The 19,041-nt window shown below is 45.0% G+C and overlaps 1 pseudogene; it reads left to right on the top strand.

Moving 5' to 3' along the window:
• The first annotated feature begins 19 nt into the window (after window positions 1-19).
• Window positions 20-19,041, top strand: part of LOC115191583 (glutathione S-transferase C-terminal domain-containing protein-like) — a 62,608-nt pseudogene continuing 43,586 nt past the window's right edge.

The following is a 19,041-nucleotide window of genomic DNA, read 5'->3' on the forward strand; positions in this document are numbered from 1 at the left end:
TGTATTGACTGTTACACGTGGAAACTTACTTGAGGAAGTGACGTGCATACGTGCACAGTGAGCTTCTCATGAACTGTAAGTAGCTAATTTCAATGTATCATAGTTTGCTTGGTAGTCAGAACCTAAACAGAAACGAGGCGTGGGCTAACTGTCTATGTAGAGCACTAGCTAAATGTATATCTAGCTAGACAGCTACTAACGTTACCTAGCTAACAGTAGGTAAGTTAACGTTGGATAGGCAAGCATAGGCAAGTCTTAGCAGACTAAACTCTACTTCACGATATAGACATACATCTTGAGATGTATGGAGTTGACTTTAGTCAGCTAACTTTGGTCAGCTAACTTTGGTCAGCTAACTTTGGTCAGCTAACTTTGGTCAGCTAACTTTGGTCAGCTAACTTTGGTCAGCTAACTTTGGTCAGCTAACTTTGGTCAGCGTTTGTTGCCACAATACCATTTGTCGTGTTTACAGGTTTGATTGACACCAATATTCAACCTATTCAGTACCTCCTGTCACAATGACGCAGACAGACCCACATCAGGAGCAGCAACCAGTGTCTCTACCTGGAATTATCCTCCCAAAACGAGCAGCCCTCTGTTCCCCTACACACCTCCATCTCGCTCTTCCTCCTGTCTTATTGCGAGTGCACATCAGAAGTCTTCCTCGTCTCTGCCAAGCCTGACACACAAAGCTCACAACCCTGGAAGTCACAGGTTTGTCATTGTCGATTTGCTTTGCGTTGTAGACAGTAATGACAGGCAAAGAAGTTGGGAGCATGTTTCAGTCAACTATAGTACACAGTATAGTGAAGGTGAATGAATACATGTCAACAACAATATTGCTTCAACAGGTACCAAAGTCTTTAGCTGTCTCGATGGTCCATGTCAAGGACTTGCCCGTGTTGGTGAGGGCCTGCCGTCTCCCCGCCGTATTGGATGAGACTGGGAGGTACTGCAGGGCCGGGCTGGCTGTGGTGCTCAGGCATATTGTAGACAGGACCTGTGAGGCAGACCCCAGAAGGAAGGATGCAGCATCACTGCTAGGGTTCAAGAAGACCTGTCTGAAGGCCTGCGCTGAGGTAAGGGGCAACACTCAATTATTATGATATGCATGCAGTGCCATTGGCAAAACTATGAATGATTCTGTTTGTGTATACATGACATTAGTGTTTTTGTTTCTTTTTTGTTTTTAGGCATAATTAAATTGTCACACATCCGTAGGAGCTTTCCCATTGGAAAACCAATTGATCTTATATTCTCCCAAAGGGTTTTTTTTATGAGCTAGTGAGTAAGATGGGATAAACTTGTCTACTAGTTGTCTTGGACACACAGTACTGCTGTATAAAGATACAACTCCACATTACACCAATGCCACAAATATTAGTCAAAATGAATGCATGTTCCTCCTCTCCCTTATAGGTGAGCCAGTGGACCAGGCTGTGTGAGCTCAGTATCCCCTCGGCTGTGGAGGCCCACCTCCGGCAGCCCACTAACCCATCCCTGCACCTGCCCTCCTCAACCTCCAAAAGACACTAGGCGAGCCCGTCAAGGTGCACAACGATGACAAGATCCGCCGGCAGAAGCTCCAGCAGCAGAAGAAGAACCAGAAGAAAATCTCTCAGGACCTCCAGGAGGACCAAGGGACAGACATCACCCAGCCCCAGGATTCGCAGTCCGCGGACGGGCTAGAACTCCGAGCAGCCCTGGCCAAGCTGTATGTGGATAGTGGTGCAGTTCCATCCACAACCAATAGGGAGCGCTCTGACATCAGGAAAGTGAAGACCACAGAGCTGGAGCATGTGTTTGCTGAGGGTCTGTACTTCACTCTGACTGATGTTGTGTTGCTGCCTTGTATCCATCAATACCTGGTAAGGAAGGCTTGGAGGTTATCTGTTAGTTATATGTTTGAAGGGAAGTTAGTCTAGAACTCTGAGCCTGAGTCCTAGATCTGTTTGTGCTGTCTTTCCAACTCCATTGCTGTCACTGGCAAAACGGCACAAACAGATCTGGGACTCAGGCTACAGAGTTCTTGCTTTATGCACTTGATTTATATTCCACGGACCGAGCCTCCCTTCTGCTGGTCACTAAATATGTAAACTACCAGCATTTCTCTTGCAATTGTGTTTCTTCAACCTTTATGCAACTTGCATTTCCCAGGCCTGTTTAGTCTCCATGCTAGTTTTAGACAAGTGGTAGCTCTGAGTGTGTGGCACATTTTATTTTAACAGTAGCATATTACCCTATTGTCCCCTGTCATCACCTGCTACCTCATTTGAGTACTTACACCTGTTGCCAGGTCGACCGTATTATGAAGGCCTCTGAAATGATGCATGACACCCTTCTACATTGAATGTCTCATCAGGTGGTACCTGTACACCCACAGAGGCTTTATACAGTGGAAACCAGGCAGAATAGTGCCTTGCTAAGACTGTGTGTGTGTGTGTGTGTGTGTGTGTGTGTGTGTGTGTGTGTGGGCACAGATTCTATTCTCAAAGGTGGTCCACCTGGCTGTGGATGATAACACCACAATGACAAATAGGTCTATTTTAAATGTAGTTGGTTGATATGCATTTCAATGAACCGGCTTTGGGATCATGCTTGGTTCGACGTGCTGATTTTAAAATGATGTCATTGTCATGGAGACAGAGCCTAATTTCGGATATGAGAAATTAGGCTTCGAGAGTGGTGTTGAAAGGATAAGATTTGCTGCCAATCACTTACTGTAGTTCATCGTAAAGTTATTTTAATTTGCCCCTAGCTGAATTTTCCTGGGAACATTTTAGTTATAGATTTCCCATATTTTGTTTAGTGTTTTGGTGGTTTGGGTTTTTATGAGATGCCATCACGGGGTGTTAGTTATCGATCTATTATGCCTTGGAGCCAGGGGTTAACAGGGTCTCCTCTGCACACCTCTCTCCTCTCCTCTTCTCTTCCATCTCTCCTCCTGTTCTCATAGCTGTATAGCCTGGGATTGGAATGAAGTGAAGTTCTCACAATGAGGCTCTTAGGGGTCAGCTGTGCTCCAGTGGTTTCCAGTTTCACACTCAGCCTAGCATGTCTCCTCTCTTCTCCCACACAGCCACTGCTGTCTATCCACAGATCCACAGGACAGAGAGCCAGAGAAAAGACCCTTGGCTTTATCTACTGTCACCTCTTTCAATGCTCAATGTCTGTTTCTCTCTTTCTCTATTCTCGCTCTCTTGGAAACACACACACACACACATTATGTTCTTCTATCCTCGTGGGAACCTTCAATTAATTTCCATTCAAAATCCTATTTTCCCCAACCCCTAAACCTTACCATAACACTAACCACTAGCCCCTTACCCTAATTCTAACCCTAACCTTAATTGTAACTAGAGGTCGACCGATTATGATTTTTCAACGCCGATACCGATTATTGGAGGACAAAAAAAGGCCAATACCGATTAATCGGCCAGTTAATTTTTTTATTGATATTTTTTTATTATTATTTATTTGTAATAATGACAATTACAACAATACTGAATGAACACTTATTTTAATTTAATATAATACATCAATAAAATCTATTTAGCCTCAAATAAATAATGAAACGTTCAATTTGGTTTAAATAATGCAAAAACAAAGTGTTGGAGAAGAAAGTAAAAGTGCAATATGTGCCATGTAAGAAAGCTAACGTTTAAATTCCTTGCTCAGAACATGAGAACATACGAAAGCTGGTGGTTCCTTTTAACAAGTCTTCAATATTCCCAGGTAAGAGGTTTTAGGTTGTAGTTATTATAGGAATTATAGGACTATTTCTCTCTATATGATTTGTATTTCATATACCTTTGACTATTGGATGTTCTTATAGGCACTTTAGTATTGCCAGTGTAACAGTATAGCTTCCGTCACTCTCCTCGCTCTTACCTGGGCTCGAACCAGGAACACATCGACAACAGCCACCCTCGAAGCAGCGTTACCCATGCAGAGCAAGGGGAACAACTACTCCAAGTCTCAGAGCGAGTGACGTTTGAAACGCTATTAGTGCGCACCCCGCTAACTAGCTAGCCATTTCACATCGGTTACACCAGCCTAATCTTGGGAGTTGATAGGCTTGAAGTCATAAACAGCGCAATGCTTAAAGCACAGCGAAGAGCTGCTGGCAAAACGCACAAAAGTGCTGTTTGAATGAATGCTTACGAGCCTGCTGCTGCCTACCACCGCTCAGTCAGACTGCTCTATCAAATCATAGACTTAATTATAACATAATAACACACAGAAATACGAGCCTTTGGTCATTAATATGGTCGAATCCGGAAACTATCATCTCGAAAACAAAAAGTTTTTCCTTTCAGTGAAATACGGAATTGTTCTGTATTTTATCTAACGGGTGGCATCTCTAAGTCCAAATATTCCTGTTACATTGCACAACCTTCAATGTTATGTCATAATTACGTAAAATTCTGGCAAATTAGTTCGCAATGAGCCAGGTGGCCCAAACTGTTGCATATACCCTGACTCTGCGTGCAATGAACGCCAGAATAATGACACAATTTCACCTGGTTAATATTGCCTGCTAACCTGGATTTCTTTTAGCTAAATATGCAGGTTTAAAAATATATACTTCTGTGTATTGATTTTAAGAAAGGCATTGATGTTTATGGTTAGGTACAGTCGTGCAACGATTGTGCTTTTTTCGCAAATGCGCTTTTGTTAAATCATCCCCCATTTGGTGAAGTCGGCTGTCTTTGTTAGGAAGAAATAGTCTACACAGTTCGCAACGAGCCATGCGGCCCAAACTGCTGCATATACCCTGACTCTGTTGCAAGAGAAGTGACATATTTTCCCTAGTTAAAAGAAATTCATGTTAGCAGGCAATATTAACTAAATATGCAGGTTTAAAAATATATACTTGTGTATTGATTTTAAGAAAGGCATTGATGTTTATGGTTGGAGCAACGTGTACCTAAGCGATTATATGCAACGCAGGACAGGCTAGATAAACTAGTAATATCAACCATGTGTAGTTAACTAGTGATTATGATTGATTGTTTTTTATAAGATAAGTTTAATGCTAGCTAGCAACTTACCTTGGCTTCTTAATGCATTCGCGTAACAGGCAGGCTCCTCGTGGAGTGCAATGTAAAGCAGGTGGTTAGAGCGTTGGACTAGTTAACCGTAAGGTTGCAAGATTGAATCCCCGAGCTGACAAGGTAAAAATCTGTCCCTGAACAAGGCAGTTAACCCACCGTTCCTAGGCCGTCATTGAAAATAAGAATGTGTTCTTAACTGACTTGCCTAGTTAAATAAAGGGATTTTTTAAATATTTTTTTTAAATCAGCCAAATCGGCGTCCAAAAATACCAATTTCCGATTGTTATGAAAACTTGAAATCGGCCCTAATTAATCGGCCATTCCGATTAATCGGTCGACCTCCAATTGTAACCCTAAACCTAATCCCTAAACTTAAAATAGCCTTTGTCCTCATGGGAATGTGGGAAATGTCCCCAACAGGCAGACATTTTCTTGTTTTACTATCCTTGTGGGGATTTTAGGTCCCCACAAGGATAGATTAACTAACACACACACACCCCTCTACAGCTGTCCATCTCTCTCTCTCTCCCAACCCTTGCCTTTCTTAGTGCCTGTCTCTCTCCTCCATCTCCAGAGGGGTGATGAGTGGAGGGGATCAGCCTGTTGGAACCTGGGCTCTTGGTTTAGTGCAGATGACACTTCTGATGAATCACTTAGCTGACTCAGACCCCCATCTTCACTTTCCCCTCATCCTCCTCCACAGAGCTCTCTCCAGAGCCACAACGCCAGCACGCTGTCCCAGCTGCCTCTCTTGCTGCGCTGGTACCTCCAGGTCCAGGAAGTCCCCGGGGTCCCCAGGGCGGCCCAGGCCTGTGGGATGGCCCTCTCCACCCCCAAGGCCCTCACTACCGCCCCGCCCCCCAACCATAGTCAAAGCACAACAGCCCAGCCAAGTGAAACAGGAAAGCCTTGAGACAACAACGAAGGAGGTGCACTTCGTTGGAGGCCCCAGGCCCACGATGACTAAACGCAAAATAATTGAATATATTTTAATCTCTCTCCCACTCCCTCTATCTCTTTCCCTCTCTCTCTCTATCAACTCTCCCCTCATGCCTTCCCACCATCTCTTTCTGGGAGGATTAGATGAGGCACATTGAAGGTTTCAGGAAATCTGTCAGTGGTAAAAACTCGCATGCTCTCTAGCAGCAGCGCCTTTCTCTCTTGAATGCCTCTAGGCACACCGCGCGCGCAAACACACAGAACTTCTCCAATATAGTACTCCCTCTTCCTACTGACTGTGTCCCTGAGCTAGAACGATAAAGGATTTATGCACTCCAATTGGTTGTAAAATTGTCCCGCTTCCTATAATTGAAGGCTTTCTCGCAGATTATTGCGGCCTTGCTGTTGCGTTCTGTTACTATAAAGGCTGGTTTGCAGTTGGTCTATCGATATGTTTGTGGACTGTTATCGCTGTGACAAAATAAACATTATATTTTCGTCCAACATCAAACTTGACGTTGTCGTTATGAAAAATTATAAGCACAAAACGACAGCCAGGCAACTCAAAGGTACTTTCTAAACAATGATTTGGTTCGTTGCGAGCTTGTTTGCTAAATAGCTAGCTGGCTAGCCAGTTACAAAAATGAACAGAGTAACGTTATAGCTGACGACGTCGGAACTTACGCGGGCTACTTTTTATTCATTGAGGAAAATAAACCCAACACATCGTCATTACCTGCATGGTAAAATTGCTTATGGTTGTGAGTGTGACGAAATAAAAGTAGGTCATTCTGTCTGTGAATTTTAGAACTCCGGCAACGTCTTGTCACATTTGGATTTGTTGCTGTAGCAGCCCAGTAACCACGACAACGGACGTTGCGACTGTCGCAGAGACATGAACTTTTTTCATGTCTGTGCAACAAGGGAACTGAGAGTCACAGTGATGGTCTACAGACATTCCACATGAGTATACATTAAATGTCGTTTTGACCAGCTACACTTGTCGCATTTTAATTCTTTACAGACATGTCATTAGACCAAGTGTAAACCGCATTTTAATAGTGATTTGCTGTGTAATTGTTTGACAGGTAATCAAATTGAAGTCGAAATTTTCCTCCCATAGGCCACTTTTATATCTGCCACCACTTTACACTATAGTGCACATCTTTCACTTTCCCCTCAGACTTTGATTTGAATAAAAACACTGAATCCAATACAAAAATAATAACATTTTACAGCCAGACTATCCTGCTTGTAGTAATTGCAGAAAAAAACACCACTGCTCAGAGTACACACCCGCTAGCATAATTACTCCACACTCTCAATATAGCCTACAGCCACTCAGGGTGTAATTACTAGTACTGTTAGCGCTGGACTCCAAATGGCTGCCTGGAACACGTTATGGAGTAGCGGTTTCAGTGGGACATAAACCGACACAGCTGTCAAGGCAGGAAACTGCTTCCACAGCTGGCTCAAACCTTCCTAACCCTGAACACCCTCACTGTTTTCTGGCACGGCTGGTCCCAAGTATAAATCTGAGATTTCTTGCTGGCCACACAGATATGATATCCAACTACGGCAGGAAGTGCATCAGCCAATCGTAAATGTTGATAAGTTGCCCTCTTAGAATGTGATATTCAACCCTGGTCGATTACGGAGTAGACACAGGTGCACACAGTTAGAACATGCACTGACATAGGAACATACACACACACACATACTGCCCACACACATATACTGCCGTCCCTCGCCTGCCCAGATGGATTTCGGTGCTGGTTGGCTTTGTGTGTGCATGTGTTTGTGTGGTCGTCACCAGCAGGACTGGAGTGCAGCTGTTGTACGGTCTGGGGCCTTGGTGGAGCCAAGGGGCCTGTGTGTGTAGAGGCCAGCCCAGGGCGTCACAGACAGAGAGAAAGACAGAAAGAGAGAGGGCTAGGCTCCAACAGTGTGACGTGCTATCCCTCACTGCTGCTTACCAAAGCCAGCACTACATCTCATCTGTCCACCACACAAACAATCTGAATCACCTCCTACTGTGAAGCTGAGAATTTAATTGTATACAGAGCTGCTTCACCTTGTCTTCCCATTTCACTCACTCACTCACTGACTGACTGACTGACTGTAGTGAGGGAGAAGATTGACACACCCAGTGATGTCTGTCAGTCATAGAGCCTCTTTCCCCCAGCTCTCTCTGTGTGTGTGCCATGCTTCCAAAGGCTTCTTGCCAGGTGCACTGAGAAATAAGAGTGACAGTTTCCAAATGTGTCTCTGCAGTATGTACCTACTGTCTCCTACGCTGTAGTGCACCAGCTTGGAACTGGTTCAAGAGGCCATTTTATTTTTGTTACCCAACAATGACACAAAACGGGCAGCCTTTTCAAGGTCATTTTTATAGTTTGTGATCTTCCCTCTGAATGACTGCCTCAGGCATACAGCAAATGCCCTTATTTTCATACTTACTTATTTCCATGAAGTCCATTATTTTAATGGAAAAATATATGGAAACAAATAACAATAAAACAACTGCCAAGGAAGGTTAGCTCAAAGCTTTTGATTTCGATGAAGAATGTCCTTGGTGATTTAATATGCCGTTTAGAAAACAACTGCCCTTTTTTATGCCTGAAGAAAGAGGGCATTGTTTTGTACCAATGAAAGATAAAAGGCCATTCTGTGTAGTACTACTTCTAATATCTTGCTAACTTTTGATGAGCAATGTTCTTTGTGAACTAAGCTTTCATAACGCTTTCATCCAGTATCCAAAGGCCAGTGTTCAAAGATGCAGTGTTTGTCCCCATCCGTAGCTCTTTACCTGTAATATCAATCTCTTCAGTTCTGGAGAACACCTCCATCCCCCCTATGAGCCGGGTAACAAGGCCAACTTAACAGACAGTGTGTTTCTCTACAGGGAGAGAACGAGAGAGGAAAGAAAAAGCGGTCTTTGTCCTCAGGTGGTTCTTCAGATTGGAACAGGGTTAACGGCGGTCAGGGTGGAGGAGCGCTCCCTACTCTCTGTAAACCACTTCATTACTGCTGGTTGAGACCGGAAAAACCCTGTAGGCTCTGAGAGAGAAGTTTCTATGGTAACCTTGATGGTGTGTCTGTCCGTGTGTGGGTGTTCCCGCAGTAGAGTGGTATTGAGGCCGTCTTCTCACCTCATCCTTGCCCCTCCTGGACCCTCCCCTGGGACAGCTTACCAGAGGCCGTCAACCCCACTGAAGGTACTACTTTCATCCCTCTCTCCTCTCCATCCCTCTCCCCTCTTCCCTCTCTCCTTTCCTGTCTCCCTTCGTTCATCCATCTCCATCCTTTTCTCCTTCCCTTTCCTCATCCAATCACCCTTACTGAGCCAGAAAGCCATATCAAACACCACTGATATGTGTGGTAGCATCCCGGGTACATGCTGCATAAATGTTTGCATAAAACATCACTACTACTTTGGCTTGGTGAGTTCCATCGACGAGTCGCCCCCTTTCAAACAAAAACACACACAATCAGTGGAAGTGTCTGTGACCGGCCGAGCCTTTCGAGACGTAATGCGTTCTCCAAGGAGCCCAGCCTAATGAGTTCTGAAGCGGTGTGTTGCTGTGATGTATTCTCTGTGTGGTTGGGGCTAAGTGAGAAACAGGCCTGTCACCGGGACAGGGACACACTCCTCGGCCCGTAGAGCCGTCGTCGGGAACACAGTGGCGGCTCTGTTGCCGTGGCAGCCGTGTCTGACGGACGGGCGGTGGAAGCAGGGTTGATTGCAGTCCCAGGTGTTGCGAGTCAAGCGGAGAAATGAGTCTCTCCTTGGAGGTGGAAGGGGCGAGCGAGCACTTTCCTTATTAATGTGTTTATTATACCCTGAGAAGGCTAATAAATGAGATGTGTGTGTGCCTTAATGAGGATGATAGATGCTAGTGTTATTCTAGAGCCGTGTGAAGGGGTTCCATTGCGTGTGTGTGTGTGTGTGTGTGTGTGTGTACATTCACGTGTGTCATGCTTACGGCTCATCTTAACGTGTATTAAAGCAGCTGGAGTACATCAAGGTCATTATAGAGGAATGTGTGTGTACAGATAGCAAGAACACACACACACACACACACACACACATGATGTTCAGTTCAGTGGGTAATAGAGTGAGGAAATGCATCCCACCTTACACTGAACTCATTTCAATACACTACAGTGGCATCATGTCCTTTACTTGTGTGAAGGAGAGAAGACAAAGGAGCAACTTCAAACTATTGAGATGCCCCAAACTGTTGTCTGTGATAAAATGGCAGGATTGTTCTCTCAGGTTGTTCCTGTGCTTTCTGTCTAACTGAATCTTGGATTTCAAACAAGGATGTTGTGTGGGTGTGAAGGTACATGTTGATTTGGTCAGTGTTGTCTGTTCTAAGAATTTTCCTTCCTTTTTCGTTGTCTGTGTGGTTCCGGCCAGTGGGCGGATACGGGAGGTATTCCGACAACCGTCCTCCGGTTTCTTTCCAATGAATTCAGCAGACAGTATCGAGAACAAAACATGTTCTCATGTTTAACACAAACTTGAACCTGAAATCAACCGGCTCTGGATGATTTAGTTATTTTAGTTACCTCCAACCTCTCACATAACTGTCCAGACATTGGCAATATTCCATTTGTACTTCCCTTTCCAGTCATGCATTCCTTATCACCCTGACATGCTATCTCTTTATATACACTCCAGTCCAGACATTTGCTAAATTGACACTCAAGCATACCCACATTCTCTCTCTCGGTGTGTGTCGCTCTCTCTCTCGGTGTGTGTGTCTCTCTCTATCTCTCGGTGTGTGTGTGTGTCTCTCGTGTGTGTGTGTGTGTGTGTCTCTCTCCCTCTCTCAGTGTGTGTGTGTCTCTCTCTATCTCTCTGTGTGTGTGTGTGTGTGTGTGTGTGTGTGTCTCTCTCTCTCTCTTGTTGTGTCTCTCTCTCTTGTTGTGTCTCTCTCTCTTGGTGTGTCTGTCTCTCTCTCTTGGTGTGTCTGTCTCTCTCTCTTGGTGTGTCTCTCTCTCTCTCTTGGTGTGTCTCTCTCTCTCTCTTGGTGTGTGTCTCTCTCTCTCTCTTGGTGTGTGTCTCTCTCTCTCTCGGTGTGTGTCTCTCTCTCTCTCTTGGTGTGTGTCTCTCTCTCTCTCTTGGTGTGTGTCTCTCTCTCTCTCTTGGTGTGTGTCTCTCTCTCTCTTGGTGTGTGTCTCTCTCTCTCTTGGTGTGTGTCTCTCTCTCTCTCTTGGTGTGTCTCTCTCTCTCTCTCTTGGTGTGTCTCTCTCTCTCTCTCTTGGTGTGTCTCTCTCTCTCTCTTGGTGTGTCTCTCTCTCTCTCTCTCTTGGTGTGTCTCTCTCTCTCTCTTGGTGTGTCTCTCTCTCTCTCTTGGTGTGTCTCTCTCTCTCTCTCTCTTGGTGTGTCTCTCTCTCTCTCTCTTGGTGTGTCTCTCTCTCTCTCTCTTGGTGTGTCTCTCTCTCTCTCTCTCTTGTTGTGTCTCTCTCTCTCTCTTGTTGTGTCTCTCTCTCTCTCTCTCTTGTTGTGTCTCTCTCTCTCTCTCTTGGTGTGTGTCTCTCTCTCTCTCTCTTGGTGTGTGTCTCTCTCTCTCTCTTGGGTGTGTGTCTCTCTCTCTCTCTTGGTGTGTGTCTCTCTCGCTCTCTTGGTGTGTCTCTCTCTCGCTCTCTCTTGGTGTGTCTCTCTCTCGCTCTCTCTTGGTGTGTCTCTCTCGCTCTCTCTTGGTGTGTCTCTCTCTCGCTCTCTGTGTGTGTGTGTCTCTCTCTCTCTTGGTGTGTCTCTCTCTCTCTCTCTCTTGGTGTGTCTCTCTCTCTCTCTCTCTTGTGTGTGTCTCTCTCTCTCTCTCTTGGTGTGTCTCTCTCTCTCTCTCTCTTGGTGTGTCTCTCTCTCTCTCTCTCTTGGTGTGTCTCTCTCTCTCTCTCTCTTGGTGTGTCTCTCTCTCTCTCTCTCTCTCTGGTGTGTGTGTTGTGTGTGTGTGTCTCTCTCTCTCTCTCTCTCTTGTGTGTGTGTGTGTGGTTGTGTGTTGTGTCTCTCTCTCTCTCTCTCTCTTGGTGTGTGTCTCTCTCTCTCTCTCTCTCTCTCTTGGTGTGTGTCTCTCTCTCTCTCTTGGTGTGTGTCTCTCTCTCTCTCTCTCTCTTGGTGTGTGTCTCTCTCTCTCTCTGGTGTGTGTATCTCTCTCTCTCTCTCTCTTGGTGTGTGTCTCTCTCTCTCTCTCTCTCGGTGTGTGTGTGTCTCTCTCTCTCTCTCTCTTGGTGTGTGTCTCTCTCTCTCTCTCTCTCTCTCTCTTGGTGTGTGTCTCTCTCTCTCTCTCTCTCTCTTGGTGTGTCTCTCTCTCTCTTGGTGTGTCTCTCTTGGTGTGTCTCTCTCTCTGTCACTCTCTTGGTTTGTCTCTCTCTCTCTCTTGGTGTCTCTCTCTCTCTCTCTCTCTCTTGGTGTCTCTCTCTCTCTCTTGGTGTGTCTCTCTCTCTCTCTCTCTCTCGGTGTCTTGCTCTCTCTCTCTGCTCCTATACACTGCTAAACAGAGATAAGTAGTGTGGGCAGTGTGACCGTTCTGAGTGGGTGAGTCATAGAGAAACTTGATGTTGTTGGGTACTCTGGTAGATGAACAGAGGCTCTAAAGAGATCTGTGTGACTGCTGCTGCTGGCTGTAGTGTAGGTAGGTAGGTTCCCTCTGTGTTCCTGAGTCAGGGTAATTAGTCAGAGTGGAGATGAGACAGACAGACAATTTGTCATGGCCCTGTAGTGACTGAGCCTTTAACGTCTGTCAGCGCCTCGCCAAACACACCCATCCTTCTACCACCACCTCACAAGGAGACAGCAGACAAATGAGCAGGGAGGTGCCGTCACTGCAGCCATGCATCAAATCAAATGTTATTGATCACATAAACATATTTAGCAGATGTCGGGTGTAGTGAAATGCTTGTGTTCCTAGCTCCAACAGTGCAGTAGTATCAAACAATACACACACAACTAAAAGTAAAATAATGGAATTAAGAAATATATAAATATTAGGACGAACAATGTCGGAGTGGCATAGACTAGAATTAAGCAATAAGGCCCGAGGGGGTGTGGTATATGATCAATATACTACAGATAAGGGCTGTTCTTATGCACGGCGCAACGCGGAGTGTCTGGACACAGCCCTTAGTTGTGGTATATTGGCCATTTACCACAAGCCCCCGAGGTGCCTTATTGCTATTATAAACTGGTTACCAAATGTTTTGTTGTACCTGTGGTATACTGTCTGATATACCATGTCTATCAGCCAATCAGCATTCAGGGCTTGAACCACCCATTTTCTAATACAGTATATACATATGAAATGAGTAAAACAGTATGTAAACATTATTAAAGATTCCATGTCTATAGGGCAGCTTCCCCTAAGGTGCAAGGTGAGTAACCGGGTGGTTGCCGGCTAGTGATGGCTATTTAACAGTCTGATGGCCTTGAGATAGAAGCTGTTTTTCAGTCTCTCGGTCCCAGCTTTGATGCACCTGCACTGACCTCACCTTCTGGATGATAGAAGGGTGAACAGGCTGTGGCTCGGGTGGTTGATGTCCTTGATGATCTTTTTGGCTTTCCTGTGACAATGGGTGCTGTAGGTGTCCTGGAGGGCAGGCAGTGTGCCCCCGGTGATGCATTAGGCAGACCGCACCACCCTCTGGAGAGCCCTGCGGTTGCGGGTGGTGCAGTTGCCGTACCAGGCGGTGTTATGCGCGACAGGATGCTCTCAATTGTGCATCTGTAACAGTTTGTGCCTTAGGGACTTAGGGGTCAAGCCAAATTTCTTCAGCCTCCTGAGGTTGTAGAGGCGCTGTTGTGGACCATTTCAGATTTTCAGTGATGTGTACGCCGAGGAACTTGAAGCTTTTCACCTTCTCCACTGCGGTCCCGTCGATGTAGATAGGGGTGTGCTCCCTCTGCTGTTTCCTCAAGTCAACGATCAGCTCCTTTGTTTTGTTGAGGGAGAGGTTATTTTCCTGGCACCACTCTGCCTTCATGTCCTTCCTGTAGACTGTCTCGTCAATGTTGGTAATCAGGCCGACTACTGTTGTGTCGTCTGCAAACTTGATGATTGAGTTGAAGGCATGTGTTGCCACACAGTCGTGAGTGAACAGGGAGAACAGGATGGGGCTGAGTACGCACCCTTGTGGGGCCCCTGTGTTGAGGATCAGCGAAGTGGAGATGTTGTTTCCTACCTTCATTACCTGGGGGCGGCCCGTCAGGAAGTCCAGGACCCAGTTGCACAGAGTGGGGTTCAGACCCCTTAAACCTCTCTGGGATATGTGGGACGCTAGCGTCCCACCTCGACAACAGCCAGTGAAATTGCAGGGCACCAAATTCAAAACAACAGAAATCTCATAATTAAAATTCCTCAAACTTACAAGTATTATACACCATTTTAAAGATAAACGTCTTGTTAATCCAGCCACAGTGTCTGATTTCAAAAAGGCTTTACGGCGAAAGCATACCATATGATTATGATAGGTCAGCGCATAGTCACGAAAAAACATACAGCCATTTTACAGCCAAAGAGAGGAGTCACAAAAAGCAGAAATAGAGATAAAATGAATCACTAACTTTTCATGATCTTCATCAGATGGCACTCATAGGACTTCATGTTACACAATACATGTATGTTTTGTTCGATAAAGTTCATATTTATATCCAAAAATCTCAGTTTACATTGGCACGTTATGCTCAGTAATGTTTTGCCTTCAAAACATCCAGTGATTTTGCAGGGAGCCACATCAATTTACAGAAATACTCATCATAAACATTGATATAAGATACAAGTGTTTTACATAGAATTAAAGATACACCTCTCCTTAATGCAACCGCTGTGTCAGATTTCAAAAAAGCCATACAGCCACCAAAACAAGCCATACAGATACCCGCCATGTTGTGGAGTCAACAAAAGTCAGAAATAGCATTATAAATATTCACTTACCTTTGATGATCTTCATTGGAATGCACTCCCAGGGATTCCCAGTTCCACAATAAATGTTTGTTTTGTTTCGATGAAGCCCATATTTATGCCCATATCCGTCCTTTTTGTTTGCGCGTTCAGTTCACTATTCCAAATGCACAAGGCGCATTCACTAAGTCCAGACGAAAAGTCCAAAAAGTTGCATTACAGTTTGTAGAAACATGTCAAACAATGTATAGAATCAATCTTTAGGATGTTTTTATCATAAATCTTCAATAATATTCCAACCGGACAATTCCTTTGTCTTTAGAAATGAAAAGGAACGCAGCTCACGAACACGGCCGCGCACGTAACTTAGCTCATTGCATTTTGCCAGACACCTGGTTCAAACAGCTCTTATTCTCTCCCCATTCACAGTAGAAGCATGGAGCAACGTTCTAAAGACTGTTGAAATATGACCCCACAGACACTGTATATTGGATCACTTGAAAAAACTCCAACCTCAGATTTCCTACTTCCTGGTTGGATGTTTTCTCAGGTTTTTGCCTGCCATATGAGTTCTGTTATACTCACAGACATCAGTGTTTTCTATCCAAATCTACTAATAATATGCATATTCTAGCTTTTGGGCCTGAGTAGCAGGCAGTTTACTCTGGGCACCTTATTCATCCAAGCTACTCAATACTGCCCCCAGATCTCAAAGAAGTTAATGATGAGGGTGTTGATGGCTGAGCTATACTCAATGAACAGCATTTTTACATGGGAATACCTCGTATCCAGATGTGGATCTATTGGGGCATTAAGCAAGTTGAAGTGGGTCTATGGTGTCAGGTAAGGTAGAGGTGATACGATCCTTAACTAGCCTCACAAAGCACTTCATGATGATAGAAGTGAGTGCCACGGGGTGCTAGTCATTTAGTTCAGTTATCTTTGCTTTCCTGGGTACAGGAACAATGGTGGACATCTTGAAGCAAGTGGGAACAGCAGACTGGGATAGGGAGAGATTGAATATGTCCGTAAACATTCCAGCCAGCTGGTCTGTGCAAGCTCTGAGGACGCGGCTAGGGATGCCGTCTGGGCCGGAGGAACAGAGGAGGTGCCGTCCCTGCAGCTACGCATGGAGGAACGGAGGAGGTGCCACGCATGGAGGAACGGAGGAGGTGCCGTCCCTGGAGCCACGCATGGAGGAACGGAGGAGGTGCCGTCCCTGCAGCCACGCATGGAGGAACGGAGGAGGTGCCGTCCCTGCAGCCACGCATGGAGGAACGGAGGAGGAGGGAGGGAGAGGGATGGAGGGAGGCACATAGCTGTCATGCCTATAACATTCTCATTACGAGCTCTTGTTTTGGTACAAGGAGATTAACTCTGTTCATTAATGTTAGGATCATTGTTGCTGGAGTCTTGTGGGGGTGTAGGCTTAGTGAAGGTGTAAGTGGAGGCCACAGTGTTGTCAGGGCAGGGGTGTTGGCTTAGTGAAGGTGTAAGTACAGATGTTAAGTGTGGTGCGGTTGCTTTGACAACCGCACGAACGTCCCTCTGTGCGCACACTGTGTCTTGAAGGAAGGTTTGAACCCACTTAACCACAAAAAGTCTCCCAAGTTTTCATCATCATTGTAAAGCCCTAGTTATTGTGTTGCTTTGACAGTCATTTCTGAAGATTATTATTGTCCCACACAGCTGCATCATTCGTTGGGGACAACATGTTTACTGTTACCTTGTTTGGTTCATGTGATTCATAAAGAATACAAATCAAAACTGTAAAAGGTCAATTCTGTTACGTGAACTGAACTAATTTAAATATGGTGAAACTATTCCCTTTTAATTAAAACTATTCCCTGTTACTTTATTTGACACCTAATAAGCACCTAATATAAGCACTTTATTTAATTTAACCTCTTGAAATGGGAAAACAAGTTTTTTTTTAACAAGTTTAAAATGTGCTCTTTATGACAGAATGTTAAAATTAGGTGACACACTACTAGAGGTCGATCGATTTCAAGTTTTCATAACAATCGGTAATCGTCCGATTATATTGCAATCCACGAGGAGACCTCGTGGCAGGCTGACCACATGTTACGGGAGTGCAGCATCAGAAGGACCTGTGGTTGCAAGGAGCCAAGGTAAGTTACTAGCTAGCATTAAACTTATCTCATAAAAAACAATCAATCTTCACAATCACTAGTTAACTACACATGGTTGATGATATTACTAGGTTAACTAGCTTGTCCTGCGTTGCATATAATCAAAGCGGTGCCTGTTAATTTACCATCGAATCACAGCCCACTTCAACTTTGCCAAACGGGTGATGATTTAACAAAAGCACATTCGTTGCACAAATGTACCTAACCATGAACATCAATGCCTTCCTTCAAATCAATACACAGAAGTATAGTTTTTTAAACCTGCATATTAGCAGGCAATATTAACTAGGGAAATTGTGTCACTTCTCTTGCGTTCAGTGCAAGCAGAATCAGGCTATATGCAGCAGTTTGGGCCGGCTGTCTCGTTGAAAACTGTGAAGACCATTTCTTCCTAACCAAGACCGTAATTCATTTGCCAGAATTGTACATAATTATGACATAACATTGAAGGTTGTGCAATGTAACAGCAATATTTAGACTTAGGGTTGCCACCCGTTCGATAAAATACGGTACGGTTCCATATCTCACTGGAAGAATAAACGTTTTGTTTTCAAAATGATAGTTTCCGGATTTGACCATATTAATGACCAAAGGCTCGTATTTCTGTGTGTTTATTATAATTAAGTATATGATTTGATAGAGCAGTCTGACTGAGCGGTGGTAGGCAGCAGCAGGCTGCACCAGATTTGCCAGTTCTTGCTGTGAGATGTTACCCCACTCTTCCACCAAGGCACCTGCAATTTTCCGGACCTTTCGGGGGGAATGGCCTTAGCCCTCACCCTCCGATCCGTTAGGTCTCAGACGTGCTCAATGGGATTGAGATCCGGGCTCTTCGCTGGCCATGACAGAGCACTGACGTTCATGTCTTGCAGGAAATCACACACAGAATGAGCAGTATGACTGGTGCCATTGACATGTCAGGATGAGCCTGCAGGAAGGGTACCACATGAGGGAGGGGGATGTCTTCCCTATAACGCACAGTGTTGAGATTGCCTGCAATGACAACAAGCTCAGTCTGTGACACACCGCCCCAGACCATGACGGGCCCTCCATCTCCAAATCGATCCCGCTCCAGAGTACAGGCCTCGGAGTAACGGTCATTCCTTTGACGATAAACGCAAATCCAACCATCACCCCTGGTGAGACAAAACCACGACTCGTCAGTGAAGAGCACTTTTTGCCAGTCTTGTCTGGTCCAGCGACGTTGCCGGTGATGTCTGGTGAGGACCTGCCTTACAACAGGCCTACAAGCCCTCAGTCCAGCCTCTCTCAGCCTATTGCGGACAGTCTGAGCATCGATGGAGGGATTGTGCGTTCCTGGTGTAACTCGGGCAGTTGTTGCCATCCTGTACCTGTCCCGCAGGTGTGAATTTCAGATGTACCGATCCTGTAACACGTCCTTGTTACACGTGGTGTGCCACTGCGAGGACGATCAGCTGTCCATCCTGTCTCTCTGTAGCGTTGTCTTAAGCGTCTCACTGTACGGACATTGCAATTTATTGCCCTGGCTACATCTGCAGTCCTCATGCCTCCTTGCAGCATGCCTAAGGCACGTTCACGCAGATGAGCAGGGACCCTGGGCATCTTTCTTTTGGTGTTTTTCAGAGTCTGTAGAAAGTCTTCTTTAGTGTCCTAAGTTTTCACAACTGTGACCTTAATTGCCTACTGTCTGTAAGCTGTTAGTGTCTTAATGACCGTTCCACAGGTGCATGTTCATTAATTGTTTATGGGTCATTGAACAAGCATGGGAAACAATGTTTAAACTCTTTACATTGAAGATCTTTGAAGTTATTTAGATTTTTACGAATTATCTTTGAAAGACCGGGTCCTGAAAAAGGGACTTTTCTTTTTTTGCTGAGTTTATATACATAAAAATCGTCCGATTTTAATCGGTATCGGTGGTTTTTGGTCATCCAATAATCGGTATCGGTATCGGCGGTGAAAAAAAAAAAAAAAATCATAATCGGCCGACCTCTACACACTACC

Source organism: Salmo trutta, chromosome 4, assembly GCF_901001165.1.
Source record: "Salmo trutta chromosome 4, fSalTru1.1, whole genome shotgun sequence".
NCBI classification, from domain to species: domain Eukaryota; kingdom Metazoa; phylum Chordata; class Actinopteri; order Salmoniformes; family Salmonidae; genus Salmo; species Salmo trutta.